Source organism: Vigna umbellata, chromosome 7 (genome assembly GCF_029865625.1).
Source record: "Vigna umbellata cultivar VRB3 chromosome 7, Vumbellata_1.0, whole genome shotgun sequence".
Taxonomy (NCBI): domain Eukaryota; kingdom Viridiplantae; phylum Streptophyta; class Magnoliopsida; order Fabales; family Fabaceae; genus Vigna; species Vigna umbellata.
In genome coordinates, this window is record NC_142171.1 from 37,927,937 (window position 1) to 37,936,730 (window position 8,794).

At 36.6% G+C, this 8,794-nt stretch overlaps 1 pseudogene; it reads right to left on the bottom strand.

The window, feature by feature from the left end:
- Positions 1-6,429: 6,429 nt before the first annotated feature.
- On the bottom strand, positions 6,430-7,297 carry LOC148195921 (pectinesterase inhibitor 9-like; annotated as a pseudogene).
- Positions 7,298-8,794: the final 1,497 nt, after the last annotated feature.

Genomic DNA, 8,794 nt, shown 5'->3' on the forward strand with positions numbered 1-8,794 from the left:
TTGTTGCATAGGAACTCCTCTTTCGCTGTTGAGCTCATTATCACTAGTAGCCATGTTGTCAATAATTTCTATAGCTTCCTCTGGAGTTTTCCATTTAATATTGCCTCCTGCTGAGGCATCAAGCATCATCTTGGTTTGTGAACCAAGCCCTCCAAGGAAAGTTAAGACTACTTCCTGTTCTTCAAAGCCATGCGTGGGTGTTTTTCTTAGCAGACTTTTGTATCTATCCCATGCATGCCCCAGTGATTCTTCCATGCCCTGCTTAAATGAAGATATCTCTTGCTTGCCTTTTGTCACCTTTGATTGTGGAAAGTACTTGTTCAAAAACTTTGTTACCACTGCTTCCCACTCTGTGAAACTTCCTTCTGGAAAAGAGTTCAACCAAAGCTTAGCATTGCCTCCCAATGAGAAAGGAAACAAACTAAGTTTGATTGCTTCGTCTGGCACCCCATTGATTTTCACTGTGTTGCAAATTTCATTAAATGTAGTAAGGTGCTCATATGGGCTTTCATGAGATAACCCATTGAATTGATTACTCTTCACCAGTTGGATCAATGCTGGTTTGACCTCCATATTGGCTGCATTGACTCTAGGTCTAGCTATGCTGTTAAAATGTTGAGGTCCAGCTACATTGGTGTAATCAGCAAGAGTTCTTCTGATATGATTATTCTCCATATTTTCTGTGCTATTGTCAGAACCTTGTGGTGATGGTTGCAACAGAGTTTCCGGAGGAGGGAAAAGTTCTCTAGATGTTCTGATTCTTCTCCTCCGTCTACTGTCTTCTAATCCTTCAAGCAACGGTTCTGTTGTTTTCTTGCTCCTAGTTCGAATTGCCTCCTGCATACACAAGAACACAAAACCCTAGAAGATTTGGTTAGCACAAAAAGATATAAAAGAAAATATAAGATTCAGAAAATAAAGACAGAAAACAGAAAAAAAAATAAAATAAAAATTCGAAATTTAAAAATAAAAAAAAAAATAAGTCAAAGATAATTAATAATCACACAAATTAACCAGTTAAACCACGAGTCCCCGGCAACGGCGCCAAAAACTTGATGGACAAATTTATGAACACCAAATTATGATGTCACAAACTTGTTTTCAATCGGCAAGTATGACCGAATCGTTCAAGTAATAAAACTTGGTAAGACCAAGTATCGTTCTTCCCAAAGGACTCACGGCCTAGTTTAGTTATGTGATTTCTTAATTAACTAAGACTTACAAACGAATTAATTGGGGTTTAAAATGCAAGACAGAAAATAAACATGTATGCATGAATTGTGATCAATGGCAAAAAGCAAAAGATAAACACTTTCAATGAAATTTATGTATGGATATGTTGTTGGGGTTCAATTTCATCTTATCCACTCTCATATATTTTAGGAATTCAACGATCAAATCACCATTGTTAATGCCACTCTCTAATGTACCTTTCCAGAAGGCTTCTCCCTAATCACGAGTTCATACAATTCCTAGCATTCCTAATGATTAGTTCATAAGTCAGGAGCTTAACGACAACCAATATAAAATTGGGAGAAATTCCCCGGATCTAGACTTCCCCGTACGTTCCCGTATCGACAAAACCAATAATCATGCATCGAATGAGTTAAACCATGCAAGCATTAAACAAAGAGGAAAAACCCTAACTAATGATGAAAGAAAGCATAAGTCTTAATTAAAAGATGTAAAAACAGATTCCATATATGAGAGTTTCACAAGACTACATTGATTCCCCAACAAACATAAAGAGGTTAGTTCACCATATTCATGGTGAACCTAGATGAATTACAATGAAAGAATGAAAGAATAAACCCTAAAAAGGTGAAGCGGAAGCCTCAGCATCCAAGATCCTCCTTCAAAGGGGTGGTAGAGAGAGTGTTTGCCTCGTTCCAGCCAGAGATACCTAACCCTAGGAAACCCTAAAGCTTATGTATCATTCGTAAATTACAAAAAGTCAAGTCCAAGCCCATTAAAGTGCCGCTCAGCGGTAAACTACCGCTCAGCGGTGATTGCGTGACTTGTTTTCTCCCTCAGCGGCCATTTTGCCCCTCAGCGGATCTCCCGTGACTTCCAGAGTACCGCTCAGCGGTAAAAACCGCTCAGCGGTGAGTGCGTGACTTGTTTTCTCCCCTCAGCGGCCATTTTGCCCCTCAGCGGACCTCCCGCAAACTCCTGAGTGCCGCTCAGCGGTAAACTGCCGCTGAGCGGTGACTTCGGCTTCTCCTTTTGCACTTTTTATTGTCTTTTCTGATTTCATCTCTCTCCTTCTTCACTTCTTTTACCAAATTCACCTTCAAACCTGCACAAAAACACTGAAATCAAGCATAAACCTGTCCAACTCTCTTATTTCTAAAAATATACAGAAAAACATGATTTCAAGCTAATTTCTAAGTGTGAAGGTTGCTTTTAGTGTCAATTTTAATCATGAAAATAACAGTTTTTCAACTGTTATCACCGTCATCTCCTTCTTCATTGCGAAGCCGCCATCCGCGAGAGGCTATCATCCTCAACACACCACGATTCACGCTTCTCACCATCTCCACAGCATCGCCTCGGTCTCGCCATCACCACCACGGAAACGCGATCTCTCTAGTCAGGAAACCATCGCCACCGTCATACCCCACCATCGCGTGAGCTAGCCGCTGCTATCTCCTCCATTGACGCAACCATCAAACACCAACACAACGCTTCCATCGTCCGCGAGCATCTCCTCCAAGCCAGCATCCAAGACGGCCACCACCTGCACTCAGAAAATCCAAACAGAGAAACGCGGCGCAGCCAAACGACGAAAAGGGGGAAAGCCCTTTCCCCAATCTGAAACCCTAATTGGGGAAGGAAGAGGGCAGCCACGTGGCGAGCTCCCATTGGGTGCGTCCTCCTCTGGTCAAAACTGGTCAATAAGCCTTCTCCGGTCAAAGTCTGATCAACTGAGGGGCTTTCTTGCAATTTCAGAAACTCAGAAGGGGCTAAAGTGCAGATAGAGGAAATTTCAGGGCATTTGTGCAATTTTGGAAATTTGGAAAAGCTAAAAGATAAAATTCAGTTGTTGAATTAATTTAATTTGGGAATATCAACTGAAAATATCTTCCAAATAATGTTATAATTATTTAAATCTTTTAGTTATTTGGAAGATATGAGATAAAAGATTCTATCAACTGAATACTCAGAGTCCAAGCCCGATCAAGCCTATATAAAGAGACCCAAGGACTTCACTTAATTCATTCATTCTCTCATACTCCTCTCACTTTTCTTTCATCTTGTATTCAACTCCATTCATGGAGAGCTAAGCATCTAGGGCTATTCTGCTGTAATTCCATGACGGATTCTGAGGTTACGTTCAGTTAATGCAATTGTTTACTTTGATTATTGATTTAAGTTGTTCTCTCTATGTCTTTCATCTCTCTATCTTGTTAAAAGTAAAGATTTATTAAAAAAATAATTGAAAACTTAACTACGGTTTTGAATAAAACCGTTGGGAAGTACCTGAGGTTTTCAAAACCCCCAAAATTTAACCCCTACTGTAATATATTATTTTTGTAGTGTTTAGGCTTTGATTTTCAATTAAACATGAATTTGCAACTGAAGATCCTATTTTTGTCCAATTAAAACATTATGGATCAATTAAGGTTGAAAATAATTTACTGTTACTTTATTACATGGAAGATTAGCAATATAATAAATTTAACTTTTCATGCATGTTTAGTAGCGAATAACTTTATTCCTTAAATACTAACTATTCACTTTAGAAACTCTAATGAAGGCCAGATAGTGATCACTGGAAATTGAAGTACAAATATATATTATAGAAATATTTCAAAACAGATATTAAGGATTATTATGTTAAAAGCCAGTTAAGCTTAATTTGATGAAATATTCTACGAGAAATTATTGGTAGTCCTCACAAATTATGTTACAAGTTAATTTAATTTTTATAACTTATCTTCCTTGGAAATAAATTTAAATAGAAAAATGATAAGCTAATTATATCCAAGATACTTAATATTTACAATTTAAGATTTATTTCCACACATGACTTTGATTTTCAACATTTACATAAAAAAAATAGAATTAGGTTTTAAATAATCATAATTTATATATACTCATTGATTTGGAGATAACTAATTTGAAGGGTCATTTACCTCGTTCTTATTGTTTAGAAAATGTTCTATTTTCCATTTTACAATCTTCATTATGCGTATATGATGCTCTTTTTCATTTTATTAGACAGTATGTTATTTTCTTTTTCTAATTTTCGTTTTGGGATAAATATATTGTTTTCATTTTAGATTAAATATTCAAGTGATCATTTGTACCTCAGTGCAATTCCATTCAGCTTTACTAATGATTAGAATCAAAAAATTAATTAATATTATATTGGGGGAAGAAACTATAAGGGAATGATTACACAATTTGATTAATGTAGAATTTTGAAAGTAAAATAATATTTAGGATTGTTTGGGTTTTCCATAGCCATTTTTAAGAATCAATGAGTTAAAATTGAGTTATACATAAATTAATTTGCATGGAGAGTGGGAAAATTAGTTATTAAAACCCATCAGTCTGACGAAGTTAACCCATATATTAACCCACATAACTTGTACTTTTATTTAGTTTTATTCATTCGTAGATATTCTTATTATATTTGACAGTAATTATTTCTTCTAACTACAGAGTTTATTTTTAATTTAAATTTACCATTTACTGCTACAAAATATATTCATTTTTTACTTTGGTTTAAACCCTTTAGTTGTCTCTATTGATGTGAGTTTTTTCCAATTTGATTTCTGACTTATTAGAATCCTCAATTGAGTTTTTAAAAGTGTTAATTTGAGTCAATTGAGCCTCTGCCGTTAAATTTAGTTAACGGGGTTAAGTTTTTGTACAGGTGGGAGGTTGATGTGTAATTTTTTGAAACGTGGCATGCTGATGTCAGAGTAATGTGCTTGTGAACCTCTCTAATTATTTTTTCCAATTTTTCATATAGTCACTAGAGTTCATCACACTCCATCACCTCCTTAGTAGTGCCAGCGATGCTCGTCCCCCACCACCAACGCAAATCCTCACGCCACCGATTGGGCCTCGGTCACTACCCTCAAGCCATTGACGCAAATAGAAGAAACCCTCGTCGTCAGCCGCGCTAGGGTCGCCGTCATTCGCGAACAACCCTTGTCGTGACCAGGTCTGCCACCATCAGCCACTGCACCAGAGAATGAAAGAGTCTTGTCCATGACAGAACAAAGAAAGCGACGCGGCTCCATCGTAGGCGACGAACGCAAGCAAGCCGTCAGCCCAACTAAATCGCAAAACAGAGTCGCGGCTTTACGCATCTTGCCGTCGTCGAACCAGATCGAGGGAAGAGGAAGAAGGACGAAGACCAAAGACCGCCGCTGAAGGAATAAACCAAAAGCTTCGTCCTTCGCCGGCGACGAACCAGGTCGAAGAAGTCGAACCAGAAACACAGAAAGCCCCAAATCTCTTAGCACCAGAAACCCGAAATTGCGACTTCGCTCATCTTCCAAATTGAATCCCAATACTTTAAATCTCAAATTCCTCTCAGATTTTTAATCCCAAATTGAATCCCAAATTCAGTTTTATTGAACCCTAAATCCCTTTTCAAAAATCCATATTTTTTCTCAACTTGAAAAAGAGCCTAGTCTTGTTTTCTCGGTGTCAACCACAACTTCGAGCACGAGTGGCTTATAATCAGCAGATTTGTAGTTTTTGGCATTGTGATATAAGCGAGAGTTATTGTGAGCAACACTCGTGGTTCTTTGGAGAAGATGAAGAATTGGGTACGAAGAGACCATTTAGATTAGAATTGATTTTTTTTTCAAGTTTAGAAAAATATGTTTTTGGCCTCTCTAAAAACTTTAGTTTCAGTCTTAATATTTTTTTTCAGAAATTCATATTATTATAATTTTACAAGTTGTCAAATTCCACGTTTCAACTCTCACCATTCCACGTGTTCAAAAATTGACACATCACCCTCCCATTTGTGCAAAAACTTAATATGTTAACTAAATTTAACGGCAGGAGCTCAATTGACTTAAATTAACACTTTTAAGGACTCAATTGGGGATTCTAATAAGTCGGGGATCAAACTAGAAAAAATCCACATAAATAAGGACAACTAAAGTGTTTAAACCTTTTACTTTTAATATATTATAAAAAGAGAAGTTAACCCACCAAATTACAAACCTCATGAATATGTACAGTTTTTTCACTTCATCTTACCAACTACCAAATATGTATAGGTTAAATTTAATATACCTAACAAATTTTTACATTCAAAATTTTATCTTTCATACTATTCTTTTTCTTTACAAATATAAAAAATTATTTTTTTAATGAACATATTATTCCAAAAATGAATTATCATGTTTTTTTTATCAGCCAAAAAATTTATAAATATGAAAATATTTAGAGCACTTCAACTAGTTGTATCATTTCTCCAACTTAAACAATATATGTTAAGTGTAGATTAATTACATAAAATTTAAAAAGGATGATAACCCATCCAAAGAAAAAACATGTACATGAACAAACAGTGGAGGGTAATAGCCTTTCATCATTAGCTAGGGCTTCTTGCTGATTTTAGTTGCTGCTTTCTGGTATGTAGATGCATATCTATGAAACAAGAAAAGAGCATTACTTGTAACTTCTGCAACATTCTTGGCCTTAAGCTTAATAGCAGCAACTCTCTTACTCATTCTATTCCCAGGAAATGAGTACACACAACTACTAGCATCTGTCAAAGCTGTGCTCACCCATGTTTCAACATTGCTTATGTGCCACAACATGTTATTATTCATGCTTGAATCCTGTTTGTTGAAGCTACGCAGTTCTTTCATTGCTTGGCTAATTTGTTCCACACTATCAGTGATTTGGTTCACACAGTCTTGCACTGTTAGGTACTCTTTTTTGTTGCTCTTGATGGCTTGAAGCTCCTTTGCCACTTGCAAAAGGTACCCTTTTGTGTGCAGTGCCTAGAGAGGCTCACTGACAGGGCATATTGTGCCAAGTGTTGTGGGCCATTTAAGGGGGATTTGGCATATTGGGAAAGACAACGGATGCAGAGATTAGGGTAGAGGGTGCCTTTGCAAGAGGACTCTATGTAGGTCATTGCCTTAGGGTTTCTGTGCCTTGTCAAAGGTGATGGCTCAACTGGGGTGGAAAGAAATGAGAAGAAGAGAGAGAGGAAAATGACAAGCAATGTGTGGTTGAGTTCTGCCATGTCAAAGTTGGGTCTCAAAGTAAAGATTTTGGTTAATGGAAGAGAGATTTCAAAGGTCTAAGAGATTTTTGGTTGATGAAAATGGCAATGGAGTGTGGTGCTTATATAGAAAGTTCTTCACATCACATCACATGCACACCTATTCATTCTTTCCCTTCTTTACGTTATTTTGTCCTTTACAATGCAATGAGTTGCAGTAAGAACAAATATATAATAGAATTATATATAAAGCTGGTCGGTCAAATTTAAATCATAGGGATTTAAAAATTTGTGAACAAATATCATTGGAACACAACATTTATACTACATATCTTATGATAAGATTCATATCAAAGAATATATATATATATATATAATATATATATATATATATATATATATATATATATATAATATATATATATATATATATAATATATATATATAATATATATATATATATATATAGACACACATGCTGTTTTCCAATAAAGTAGGTTGTTGGAGTAAAACCTAGTTACACATATAATAGGGTTAGACTTTTCAGAGCGTGGATTGTAAGGATTGTGATGAAGTGGTGAGAAGTAAAAAAAAATGGTATATAACGTGATATGATGAGACTTTGATGATTGTGCATGCAGGTGAATGAAGGTACAGCATGAATGTTTTAAGGCGATTCTAGTGGCTCTATGTTCCCTCGAGTTGAAGTGAAAACTAAAAACTCACATAATGTTGCTTTTGGAACATTACATGAGAGACAAGTTATAAATATAAATATTCAGAGATTAATTATTGGTTCTTGACTTTGCATGCAAGTGGGAGGTTGCAATGTCTTCCAGCAACAGCCAGTGAGAAACGTAATAAAAAGAATACTCCAATTATAATTTTAATTTCTTATATATATATCACTACAGGAAAAGCGTTATTTTCCGAAGGAATAATACCGACGGCCTCTGTGGCCTTCGGTAAAGTTGACTTACCGAAGGATGTACCGACGGTCATGTAAGTGGTAAGGCTTTTTAAGTTTACCGAAGGCTCCAGGGCCGTCGGTATATTGATCGACCTAATGAAATGAAAATTTGGGATTTCCCTCTCTATTCTCCCAATTTTTGTTTCCGCAGAACTCCCCCAAATTTTTCTCTCTCACCTCAGAACTGCATATTAACCCGTTTGTTGCTGCAATTGGGTGTGTCGACGTTAGGATAATGACGGTAAGGAGGGTGGTGGTTGACGAAATTAGTTGTTCAAAGGGGGCTGGTCGAGGGTGGTGGTTGGTGTTGCTACTTGACGACGGTGTTCTGGCGACCTCACCACGGTGTGCTCTGAAGTTAAAGGAACTTGGTCGACGGACTTGGAGGGGCCACTGTGGGCTTCTATCGCTGTCGTGCTCTACAAAGGTTGCCATCGTCTAGGGCTATCTTGGTTGAGGTAAGTTGTGCGTTTAAAAATTCATTCTGAGTTTAATTGTTCTTCAATCTGTTTGATGTTCTTGTGGCAGCACTGTGTGATGTTGTTTGTTCGAGAAAGTTTTTATTTTGTAATTGAAATGAGGTGGCAAGGCATTGGCCTGCCAGGACAAGG